Consider the following 13,924-nt stretch of genomic DNA (forward strand, 5'->3'; position numbering starts at 1 on the left):
ACTGTACTGGATTCAACCTTGAAGAGTCTTCTTTGTGGAAAATACGTTACCGTAAGAAAAAAAGGGATTACATGGTTACTTAAGGAAAGTCATAGTTGTCCCTCTCATTTAATATTTATTTTGCTTATGCTATCATTGTTTTCCTTACATACTTTTAAAACAGCTAGGCAGTTTCAGCTGCTTGGAAAAGTCAATACCATGTGTTTCTAAGACTTTGTAAGATATTCTTCAGGAAAAAAGGATATTAATTGGTATTTTATTCCTCTAAAAATTGATCACGAGGTGATAGAAAAAAAATGCAATTGCAAAATAAAACCGGTAGATAGGAGTTTCTATCCCTTGCAACTCTCAGATCCCATCCAAAGAGGCTGCTCTCCAACCTTCTGCTTAAAAACGCACTGTCCTGCAAAATGGAGCAGAGGTCTTTACAGTCATAGCTTTTTTCCCAGATGCATTTCCTTCTTACATAAACTCACATGATTTTTACAAATGCAGTATTTAAATGATCAGCTGTGGTAATGAGAGTGACAAAAACTTGTTACTATTTACAATGTATTACAGCTTGTAATACAGCCGTTCCATGAGCTGTACGTACTCTGCCTAACTGGGAAGACTGGCAAAAGCAAGCGCCAGTAAGAACAGTATATACTGTATTTGATGGAACACGCTTTCTGCTTATACATCAAGTATATGAAAACCCATCTCATTGTTTTCAGGCCTGACTTTAAACCCATTTGCTTTATTAAAATGCACAATATTAGCCAAGACTAGAAAGTATAGGGTGGCACATGTGGGTTTCTCAGAACTGGCTGGCTCTGCCACATCTTGAACGACTACTGCAGTGGCATATTTAAGGAACCTCTGTTACACATTTTTATCCAGCCTCAAATCTCAAGAAAATGCTCAACCACTGGCGTTCTGAGGAGAAAAAACATTTCTTTTGTAAGCCAAATATATGTTTTATGGTTTACCCTTACCAACTTTTTCTTTTTTTTAATGGTGTGAAACCACAAAATGCTTTTAATATTTATTTTTAGGGAATTATAGTAAAAGCATACTAGAGATTATCAAGACATAGCTGACAAGATATTTAAACAGCAACTTTCCCACAAATTTTTATTTTGGTAAAAAGAAACCTAGTAATTCTGACCTCTTCTAATAACTTTGGTATCTATTGCATATAGACTGTGGATGCAGAGGATATGTATGCATAAATTCTGGGTGGTTAAAAAGTAAAAGCAAGCAAAATTTCTGGATAACAGACTTAGCAGCAGACAGCCATAATGTCCACCTAAAACTCTTACCATCTTTGTTTAAAAATAATGGCATGACATTTGCAATAGTATCTATTTTAACAGAACATGCAGAGATGAGAATGTTAACCCTGCACAGAAAAAAAGAGATTTATGCAACAGTGCATTCAACAACTTTTAGTGCCAATGTAATATAAAAGACAGATCATTTTTTTAGGGAAGGATTAGACTCAAGTATATGAATAGCTTAGTTGATAGTGTTTTACTTGGATTTTATCGGTTTTCTGAATGACTTTCCCCTTTTTTCTCAGATGCTATTTTTACCTCCTTATTTATTTTTTTATTTTCTATATAAAAATACAGATCTCCTTGCTCTTTACTCTCCATATCTATCCCTTCCTTTCTCACTTTTTGTATAAATGTGGAAACAGATGAGTTTCATCTCTGCTTTTGCCCGCCTCATAACTGGGATAATTCTGGTGCATTTGTAGGGTTAAAAGTGCATTGCCTTTAGACAATTATGGCTCAGATTCATTCACTGAAAGTTACCCTTCTTCAAGAAGATATATAACTGCATTATATCTGTCACCATAGCTGTAAAATAAGATTAAAAGTCATCTAACTTTAGGTTACCGCAGTACTAAAAAAATAAGGATTTAGGAAAGAGGAAAACAATTATGAGAAGTCCAACTTCTAAGATTCACTTAATAGAAATGGAACTCCAAAAAGGGAAGTGGAGGAATTATTTTAAGATTCATCATGTGTGAATAAGTTCGAATTACGTAAATAGTAGTAAGCCAATATTTTCACACCACAATTTATACTATTACATAATTTTATAACCTCTCTCTTTCCCCTTATCACAAGTTTTGTCTATTGGAAACTCATTATAGATACTCCTGCTAAACACTAATTCATTTGCTTATATTTTAACCCGGAGTGGTATCTCTCGTTCTTTCATCTTAGTTTTGTGTGATACAGGCATCAACACTAAGGTCAGCTCTAAACAGATTTGTGATTTTTTTTCTTTCTAGATAGTATAGCTCATTTTCAGTATGCGGTGGTTTCTAATCTAACAGTCTCCAGAAATGTTTAATAAAAATTATCAGGTACATGTTTTTTAAAAAAATAATCCAATCAAACATATTTCTTTTTTAGGATTAAGCTATCCAGAAAAGCGTAAATTCACATTTTTGCATTTTTTTATCTTGTAATTAAAATAATTCCAGTACACGTTACAAAAAACATCACCAAGAATAACTTTACTTAACATTTAGAGAGCTTTTCTTTTTAAAGACACTCTCCAGTGATTAAAAGTAATAATAAAAAAAAAAATATATATAAAAAAGTAGTCTTGTCCATCGTTCCCTAAAGGGACCGAAGGTGCTCTGTGGGATTATAGCTGGTGTACACACCACAGAAAGGACAGTAACTGCACATTGTACAGGTTATTTGCCGAAGTTCTATTCTACTATTGAATGATTCACATTAATTCCAATGGATCAGTGGCATATTAAATTATGGGGGAAAAACATTTAAATACCAAATAAAGACAATTTTGAAGTAAGTGATTTGAACTGTAAAGGCAAGCTGAACAAGGATATATTTCCACATTCTTCCCTTCAAAACATAATGAAGCATTTTGCAAAAATACTTCTTTCAGTACACTGTATTTTAACAGTAATGTTTTATAGCAAACTTGGCATTAAACTGGTATCAACACAAATGAAACTCTGGCAGTAGGACAAATGTTTTGTTTTTTAATTTTTCTTTTCTTTTTTTTTTAAAGAAAGGAGCCATTAAACGGTGCATTGCATTAGCAGTTTTTTAAAGGGTGTCACCAACACAATTTTGTTTATCTTGCCACTATTTTTTTCCTTTTTTTTTTACTGTACAGAGTTGTACACTTGAAACGGATGGTATTAATAGTCTGCTTATATATCATGCTTACTGATGAAAATTTACATCAGCAGCAGCAGCAAATCAAAGTCCAACACAGGATTTTATTTACTGGCTTCTATGTATTTATCAGAAATACCCGACGAAGTTCCTGGAGGCTAACTGAACTGCAAATACATATTCGCAAAGGGGGAAACTAAGCAGTGGCATAGCCACGTCCAGTTTTACGGCCAGATAAGAAGCAGGGTCTGTAAAACACCACTATTTCATTCCACTGAAAAGGCAGCTAAACTTTACCACAGCAGCGCCAGGGGGAAACTGGCTGCGAGTCCTGCTCTGACAGACTGTAATTTATTCTTCACGCTGAGAGCGGACAATGCAGCTCCACGCTCGGGGATCACGGTCTTCTTGTTCTTTTCCTGATAGCCCACGCCACGCCACGCCACGCCGCGACAATTCCCGGTCCCCCGTCCCCAGGTTCCCGCTCCCCGGGTCCGGCACAGGTGCCTCCGCCCCGGCCCATCCCGCTCCCAGCGGCCGCAGGTGAGGGGCTGCCCCGCCGGCCTCCTCCCTCCCTCTTTCCCTCCTTCCCCCCTCCCCGCTCCAGCCAGCACCTCGCCAGCTGCCGGCTGCAGCAGCCAGCGGCTCGCCCAAGGGCCAGGGATGGTCATAGCTGTTCTCATCCTGGCCCACGAGAAAAGCTGCAGCTTTCTCCCTCTGCCTGCCTGGGCACCCACCCGGGGAAACGCTGGACTGCCCGGGCTAAAGTTTACAAGTTAAAATCTTAAAAGAGATTTTTTATTATTATTATTATTATTATTTTTTTAGCATATGATATTTCTGTACCTTCAGCTGTGACTGGCATTTCTGGTTCTCCTGCTGTAAATAACTCTGTCCTGGCAATGCTCTTCTCCCGGTAGCACTAGGGGGACAGAGTTAAAACAAGCTATTGGATTCTAAAAACACAGCCCTGCGTTTATTTAAGTGGACAGGTCTGCTTAAAAGTGGATGCCCTGCAGAAATAGCTACTGGAGGAAAAAAAAGTGGGAAAAATTAAAAAAAAAAAAAAAAAAAAGGAGAAGGAGAAGGAAGAAAAAAGAAAAAGAAGGGTAAATAACACATCATTAAAAAAAAAAAAAAAGTTAAATTTCAGAGAATAATAAGCTGCAAAAAGTAAGCAGATGTACCTGATGAAATCTGTAATGAAAACTGAAAATTTCTTAGGTCCAAAAAGGGAATAAAATACCTTTGTATTGTAAATTACTTAAAGGCTTTTAAACTAGGCAAGAGTTGTCCAATGACCAAGTTCTGTAATATTAAGAGTTTCTAGTTTTTAATTACAACAGAGTGCTACAATCCTGAACAAAGTGAATTGTAATGGGAACAAGAACGACATACAACAGAAATTCCTTAGTGGTTTTTTGGTAGTGAAATGTTAGTAAGGATGAAAAATTTACATAAATTTTAAGAAAATAAAAAAATATGTCCATTATGGCAACACATTCATAGCATAGTTCGAATTATTTAGTACACAAAGAGATACTTAATCCAAAATGGTTGCAGATACAGAATTCATAGGGACCTGATTGGTTTATGAGCTGAGTATTAGCATCATATCTATTTTATATAGCCAGCTTCAGTTTTACAGTGCAAGTTAATATTTCTCTTTGGCACTTTAAAACTAAAATATATGGTACATAAGGTGCATCTTTGATTGATCTACCTAGCTTGGCTATCCCAAGTATTACTGGAATCTCACACTGTAACAGAGCACATAGGCACTGGTAAATTTAAATCCCTCTTCTTGAAAAAAAAAAAAAAAATCCTAATGTGAACAATATTGACACATTATTGTTATTATCAGAAAATGCAACGTTGAGAGAATAATGAACCTACTGCAAGTATTCATGTATTTACTGGGACAGATAATCCCAGCTTCTATATTCTTTATATAAGTTGCAGGTATAAATTATGGTGTTCTTTTTTCACCACTATCTTCAATTCGATACTTCATAGAATTTGTGTTCCATGAAGTGTCTTCCTGGGAATCATTCGGGTTTTTTCTTCACGTCTGTCATGTTATACTTACTAAACTTGTCACACTTGTATTATTAAATTTCTTACGTTTTGAAGGGATGCCTAAATTTACATATTTGGCTTTAACAGTATTCTGCTGCTTTTCAGTTTAAGTAAACAAAATGTCACACGCGCACAGACACACAAGCACACACACACGTGATTCTGTATTTCCCTTGTCCAGAAAGATGTATTCCCACAGAGGGGTACGTTTAAGCATTCCGTTTCACATTTAACCCCAAAAAATAATTAAAAATGACAGAATACACAGAAAGGACGTTAGCAAATTTGAAGAGACAACTGCCCCGCTCCCAACCGCAGGCTGTGAAGAAGGTGCAGCGTTGGGTAACGTGCATCAGCAGAACTTCAAACTCCCTCCACCACCAGCAGCTGCAGCGGTGGAGCGACGGCTCTGGGACCCCAAAGCAGATGCAGCAGCAGCAAGGCCTCAATTCAGAGCATCGCTCTCTGAAACAAACCGTTGCTCTTCGTATAGAAAGAAGAGACCTTTCCGTTACATTACCTTTATGCTACAGGGCACGTAAAATGGTTTTTAAAAAGAGAGGGTCATTTTGGTGTTGCCAGCAAACCAGAAGTTCATTGCAAAAAAATCTTTTTTTGTAATTTCCCATTTTGCTTTTTAAAAGATGAACCAGCATCTATAAAGATTAAATGTATGCCATAATTTAATAAAGGTTATAATGAAGTATATTACAACCTTATAAAACCAATACAAACAGTCTCATAAGGAAAACATTCAATGGAGTTTTTACTAAGCTATCTACAGTAAGAAAGTGCAATATGAACAATAACACTGGCATCACCAAAAAAAAAGAAAAAAAAAAAGAGGAGAATTGTGAAAAGCTTCTTCCAGACTTATTCAGTGAACTATGTTTTTCAGTTGTTTAAAAAGCACTTCCTTTTCAGAATACTGAAAATTCCCAGGAGATATCAGTGACTAAGCCATGGAAATTTCAAGTTCCAAATTTAACCATTTTTTCCTAGGGCATAAGCGTGTTTTACCAGAGATTTTAGATGGATGATAAAAGCGCCGAAATGTTAGAAGGTCAAGTCTTAAATTTAGAGTCCCAAAAAAATGTTATCAACAGAAATGTAATGCAATGGTTTTTTTCTTGGTCCACCAAAAATTTAAAGAAAATTGCACAGCGTTTTTTCTAGTGCAAACAAGTAACTTAATAAGAAAATTGTGAGGGAAAAAAAGACAGGGATTCTTTTTGCCTCTTGGCAGCAGGACAGTGAGACTTGGATCGAAACAGAGAACTCTCCCTGACTCAATTAGAAATACATCTGCTTTTCAAAAACTTTTGAAGCCAAATACCAAAATCAAAGTTGTCATCTAAAGCCCATATTACTTCCGTCATTTATTTGTGAGAAAATTAAACAATTCCCCCATCTCCCAACAACTGTTTTAACAAAATCACGTACTTCGTCTCTTCTGCACGTATGTGCCCACACACATACATATGTGCTGTGTGCAATATGGTAGACCTATACCCGAGACGGACATGTATGTGTATGTATGTGTTTATGGTCTCATGTTACAACAGCCCAGTAAGTATGAATACTATCAGAGTAAGGCTGTAAATTAGTATTCAGTTTACATAATACGGCTCAATAGAAATCACAATATTTTAATAATGCAGCCTAAAGACTACTAACAAAGGGTTACATTTGAACTATAACAGGAAAATCACAGGAGACATGGTTCAGGACTAATTTTTTCTAGTTATACAAATAAACACATCATTTAAAAAAATGTTAATATATCTAAAATATAGAGTAAGAACTATACAAAAGAAGTTGATCATAACAGAGCTACATCAGCAGTAATTTTATCCCCACAGCATTATCGTAACAACTCGTCGCTACGTCCAGAGAACACGTACAACTAACTAACTGCTCTGCGACCACCAGAATGTAAGACCTCGTTCCTGTACTTAGACCTGAAACAATTAAGGAGACTGACATAAAGATCAGGGATTTCGACTAATAAAGCACTGCAATCGTACACCAAAACGTTGTTCCAGCACTCAGCTGGCAGCTCTCTGAGTTCTCAGCACAGAGGGGAAAGCAAAATAGATACTTGAGATTCATTGTGGGGACTTGCAAAACACAATTTTGCTTTAATACTGTACTGACACACAGGCTCGTATAGCAAATGGGTATCCCATACCTACAGGGGAAGAATTTTATAGGAACATCAGATTTACTGTATTATTGTTCAGGTTTTTCTGGCCAGCTAATGGCCAAAACCTTAATCAGTCTAAGAAATTTATTGGAAACCTATTGGAAAAGGCCATTTTGTGCTGGAACTACTATGTTATTCCAGCTTTCGTCTTTGCCTTCCCTGAACAGAGAACGCCATTTTGAGGCTGTCATGCATTTTTCTTTCCAAAGCCGATAATGCCAGTGGAAAACACAAGGATGGTATCCTCGCACTGCAGAAAAATACAGCAATGCAGTTTCACAGAGTTTCACAGTTTTTATTTTTACAGGTGCAACTGAAGTCTGTCTTCTATTTCCTGCTCACCCTAATATTGATTTAAAAACCACACACACATAAATGTGTCATATGCAGCTATCTGTATCCATGGAGTATTTTGAAACTTTCACATATTTATTTTTATTCAAGTATTCAATGGAAAGAGGCAGAAGAAGAGATTTTACCAGAAGACAAATCGGACAAAAAAGCATTTACTTCAAATGTATTTTGCTGAGTTACACTGGTCCTAAATATATATCCAGCAGTCCAGTGTTTAGAAAAATGTTTATTTTCAAAAAGTAAAGAATAGACTCAGTAATTTCCATAGTGCAGCTGAAGCCTGACCAAACCCATATTCTGTAAGACTATTTTTTAATTTTTCATTTTTTCTCTCCTTAGATAACCTGATATATTGAAAATCATTGTCCAAAGGATCAAGGAAATCAACGGGGTAATAGAAATGGCTTAATACTAAAAGTGGAATAGCCAGGTGTACAACAGTTGCTTAACAGAGGAGGCTGTTAAATATGAATGGTTCTTACTTAGTTTTCACTGCAGGGGTCACATTTGGAAACAATTTTGATAAAGCAAATTTAGAAAGATAATACAAGAGTTCATATTTCTAATTTCAGTAACATCTTTGTCTAGGAAATGAGAAAAGTCTTAACCACCAGTAAGCTTTACCAGGTACACTAGCTGGAGAAATCCGTGCCAGAAATACTAATGCTGAGGAATCAAGTTCACGCAGCAAAATTAACTATTCTCTGCCCATTCCATTAATCCAAATTTTGCCAGGGATAAAGCTCTTTTTTAAACAGTAAAACAAAAAAAAAAAAAAAAAAGAAAAAAAAAATCCTGAGAGTTTTGAGTCAGGAATACCCAAAGCAAAAAATCTCCAAAAGGCCCCACTTAATAAGAAGCTTTCATTTCTACTACCACACCTTAGATTACCACATTGCACACTGAAATAATATTAGACATGCACTCAGAAAAATTAGTTTTCATTTCAAGCAGACGCTTACTATATTTATTGTAAGGTTCCGATATCTTTTTGAGGAAAATGAAACATTTTAAAATTTTAACATTGGCTGAGTATTTTCTTTACGTTTTTTTTTCCTTTTTTCTGTAAGCAGCTGTCCATGTTTTAAAATTCTCTTACAGCTCGTCACGTCCAAATAAAGCACAACTGCACCAAAGCTTTAAGGGGGAAAAAAAAAAAAAAAAACAAAACCCAAAAATGAACACAACTGACATTGCCTTGACTCTCTCTTGAGTCTTTAAAATCCCACAGATAACAGAAACACAATACTACTACTGAAGAACACATGGTAAAAGGGAATAGACCTTGTATTTTCATTATATAACTAATTGACACAAGCAAGGAATATACATATGCTAACCTGAAAATATTATTTTTATTGGATAATAAGTATAGTAAGTATGCCTTTTCTCTCTGGCTTCCATTAAAATCGAAAGCTAGTGGAATTTCAAGTAACGAATACAGGACACAGAAGGGCTGGTTTCAGTATTGCTGTAGTTAGCGTCACTTGCTGCTCACGTACCGACTCTCTGCTGTTCACGTTTGGCTCAGCTCTGAATGCAAGTTTTCATTAAAAGGGAATGATGTTTGAGCTGCTTGATCCCTTCTTTTGTTCAAAGCGCTTATTTTGCTGTATTACAGAATGCACTTTTAAATCTAAGAGCAAACGATTGGAAGTGTTTGTTTAAATAATACAACTTCAAGAAAAATAAGGGAAAGATGTAGCACTTTACTTTAAATGCCTGGAATGCAAAGAAAACAAATTAAAATGAGGAAAGAGAAAGAAAGAGAGAGAAAAGTTTGCTGCCTTATACAAGAGAGCGTTACAGTATTCTGCATCAGGCAAATCCGTATTATGGCACATAATCTGAAGGAGAAAAAAAAGCTTGGAAGTCTGCAACAGTTAAAGAAAGTAGCATACTCTCTTCTCCCAAGAGAAGAGCGTGGTACAGAAGGGAAATCTGCATAGCAAATGCAGCAGCACTACCCCAGGCTCTCTGTACAGCCCTGCCTTGGGGAGAAGGATGCTCTGGACAAGGTGGAGGCGCCTTGACCATGCCCATGCTCCTGCCCACACACTCCTCCCAGCCCATGGGCACGACTGAGCCACTTCCAGCATCCACGCTTCCAGCCTCCCATTCCACAAGGGTGGACTGATCATGAGAGGTGCCCACAACTGTACAGAAGACACAGATCGAGAAGCATCTATTGGATGGCTTCCTGCCTATTACCAGAGCGGTCTAAAAGGAGTCCAGAGAAACTCAACTGCAAACAGCATGGCACCCAGCATTTGCAAGATCATACCCTAAACCAGCAGTAACGTCAGGTGAATCCACCCTGCACTCCATTATACCAGTACAGTAGAGTCTTCCAGCAATTGAGAGAGGTATAAAACATGAAAAAAAAACAACAACCCACAAAAAACCCCAAAAACCAGTAAGTCCAGAAATACCCAAGAGCTAAAACTTACTGTCATACACATCTTTACCTTAATTCTATTTGTGTCAACAGCCACGGAATCCCCAAAGCTTAATATCATACTATTACTTATTTTTGTGATGGTAACTTTATAAAGTCTCAATACACACACATCCCTTGTGCTCAGTTTTAACCCTGCTGTGTTTTACATAACTTGGCTGCCATCTGAAATTAGGGGCTTTTCAAAAATTTTTTTTGATAGAAGGAAGAAATGTAGAAAAGGAGTATTTTGACTGAAGATATGTGTCTACAGCTTAGTTATTTTATGATCTATCATTCACAGATTTTACTGATGAGCAAAGTACAACGCATAGATGAAAAATAATAAACATCTCTCAGTGAAAGGTGATGGTTTTCTGTAAGCAAGTCTTCCAGACAGATTATTTCAGCTACCACATTTATCTGTGTTCCCCGGTCACAGCAACTACAAATGAGATGCATCACATTCTGCCACCAGTTACTTTCAAAGCCAAAAACATCACCATTTTTGCATAAAATTAGTGATAAATGTGAGGACGTCCTCGTTCCCTTTGGCTTAGTACCCCACGCTTACCATGCTCGGCTTCACAGGGCTCTGCGTGCGTGTATTTTATATTTACTTAGTGCAACACAAAGAAAATGTTATGAAAAAGGTGCTGAATACAATCTGCTAGGACACGGCATCACGTTTCCTTACAGGCTGAGAAACAATGCTTATTTTGAGACCTCAGAGGCCCAAGTTTAACGCTGCAATTGCCGTGAGGTTTCTCTCTTCCTTTTAAGAGAAAAATTGTCTAATTTTCACTAGTCTAATGCGCCTTCGTTTGGAACAGTCCAGTGAAGGGGGGGGGGGGCAGGGAGGGAAGAATTTAAAGGCTGAAAACTGAATTACTGGCAGCATGGGGGGCAAGACCCAGGCAATATATTTAGTTCAAGGAGGGATTAAGCGCCACAGCCATTGGTAAGTCAAGAGCTAATACGTCCCCATTGCAACAGTTTGACTTTTTCCTCTCACCGCCGTGACTGCTGCACGCTGGGGAGGTTGGGGTGAGGCAAACCTGATACTCTGCCATTCTCCGCCAGCACGTGCCTAAATTAGTTCTCCATTTTGCGGTGGCCCTCGGAGAGCAATTCCCATTGAGAAGCGAACAAAGGCCGCGACCCTGGGGTCAGAGTGTAATGCAGGAAGCATGACCTCCCCTTTGTTCCCAGCAGCGCTGTTTACTCTGCCTAAGTAAAGATCACCAATACATTAACTAAAGAGGATTAAAAAGGTCATATCCCTAGGGATGGAGCTCACGCAAGTGGCAACTCTCTTCAGTCACTAAATCATTTGACGTCCCCCCTCCTACCCCCCCCTTCAAAATAGAGACACCTTAAGCTGCCACGGCTCAATGGCACATTATTTCCAGCGAAAAAGGCTTCATGTGGTCTTCCTTCCAAAACCAGGTTAACTTCTGCACAGCTAGCCAGCTGCTTTGAAGTTATTTTTAAAGTTATCAGAATATTTTAAGTGAAAACTATCACCTCGATACAATTTGTTTTCTTTTACATCTCCTTTTGAAAAGTTCTGAGTTAATTTACAAAATTGTTGGGGTCTTAAAATGGTTATTAAAAAGTGTAATCTTTTGTAGCTATTATATATGTGAATCTTAAAATATCCTGTAGTATGTGGATAGGCAGAAAAGTTGCCTGTTGCTGTAGGCAATTGCTAACTCCAGGATGGTTCACTTGCAAAGACGAAACAAGGAAATTGAAATGAAAATATGCTGCCTATAAGAATTCCCATGTGCTGCTAGCTAGGCTTAACCAGGCTAAATAAGCAATTCTTTTGGCTGTTAAGCTTTCTATTATCAACTGTTCAATAATATTTTAGAACATCATTATTAATATGAAATATATTAACAGAAGCATCTCTTGAAATGGCTAAATTAATGCTGCATTGGTAACATATGGGAGGCAACGTGGCCAATTAGACAGCACGCTGGATTGTCTCTTTTCCATTCTCGCCGCTAATCCACTGGCTTGCTGGATGATCCCAACTTTTGCTTTATGCCTTGGTCTCCTCATCTGTGGTGATATCGCTCACTGGGATGCAGATGTTACCGTCAGTTACTCAGCCAGGATGGGAGAAAAAGAGCATGTGGGAGGGAGTGGTCTAGACTAAGATATTTTCCCTTCTCTACCCTCAGGCAGAGGCACTTCTGATGAAGCCGAACATTGCTAGAGGTTCCAGAAGAAAATAATAGGAATAAGGCCAGGCAGGGGGTCCAAGCTGATCAAAGGCTTTGGTGCAGGGAGCTCAGCACCACAGACAAACCCCAGAGGGACTAAAGGCAGCTGAAATCAGCACTAGATCACCCATCACGCCAGCGACTTTGAAAGGAGGACCAGGAGTGCCAGACTCCAAAAAACACAGTCCTAGAGTAGCACCATACAGGAGCTAGCTGTGTGGGGAAGGGGTGAGAGGGGGTCCCTCAATTCTCAGATACTTTATGCAAAATGACTGTTTTTGAATCCACAACAATACATGCAGCTTTTGAGTCTCCAGCAACATGAATTAATGCATAAAGTGTGGCGAGCTGAGGTCTCATTATAGCCAGCCTGCATTCACACCGGTATGCTCTGACTCTTCCCATCTCTTCTGCTAGCCCTGCATCCTCAAGCACCAGGCAGGACGAGGGAGGATGGAAGATTCTTTACCCTCCTCTTCAGGACATTCAAGATGTCACTTTCCCTGTTTGCAGGCTTCTTCATAGCAGGAACCCATGCATTTCAAATGTTTTTAAAAGGATTTGCACAGATAAGTGAAATCAAGAATCCAATAAAAATAGCATTACATCTCCCTTATTATGTTCTCTCTGTTTGCAAAAAGAATCACTTCCTTCTTCACCCACCACTGCTGTTCCTTGGTTTCTGATCTTTCTTCACCCCAATAGGAAGAGAGGGAAACCTACTGTCATCAAGAAAACCAAAAGGAGAAAGCCCTCTCAGCATACACGTGCCACTGGGGAGCACAGGTTTAGCCCAGATGGCTCACAACAGATTCCAACATGGCCAAGCGTAAAGAAGAAACTTCCAAACCATGTGTTTGCACCGTGATGGGCGGTATTCCCACTGCAGGTGGGTGAAAGACTGGCACTCAGTATAACTCTCTTCTACATTTTCTCACCTGTCCACTTCTATGCCTGGAACAACTGAATCTAATAATACCATTTCCAGTGATTGCTCTTCCCCAAAATCTAATATAAAAGTATTAGGCTGGAGTCAAAGAAAGAACAGTGGAGTCAGAACGCCTTGACAGACAACAAGTTTAGAAAAGCCTCTGTCCAGAATGAAACAAGTACCTAGTGAAAAACAAAAACGTATAGCAAGTATTTAAAATAAAACTACCTAGAAATGCAGCACCATATTGTCATGTTGTATGTTTATCAGATCTTCCCATTGACTTCAATGGGAACGCTCTGCTTTTATGCATGAAAGATTATGCAGGCGTAGCACATCCATCAGGAAAAAAAAAAAAAAAAAAGGGTAACAAAATCTCCAGATGCAGGAGAAGTAGGTGGACAAGGGCAATCTAAGTACTGAGAAAAGCTGTGTAATAGGTTAAGGCAAAGAGGTACGTTTTCCGAAAAACAAAAGCACTGAACTGAAACATCTAGAACAAAGAACATACTTACAAAGTAATATTAAAAA

This window comes from Larus michahellis, chromosome 1, assembly GCF_964199755.1.
Source record: "Larus michahellis chromosome 1, bLarMic1.1, whole genome shotgun sequence".
Lineage (NCBI taxonomy): Eukaryota > Metazoa > Chordata > Aves > Charadriiformes > Laridae > Larus > Larus michahellis.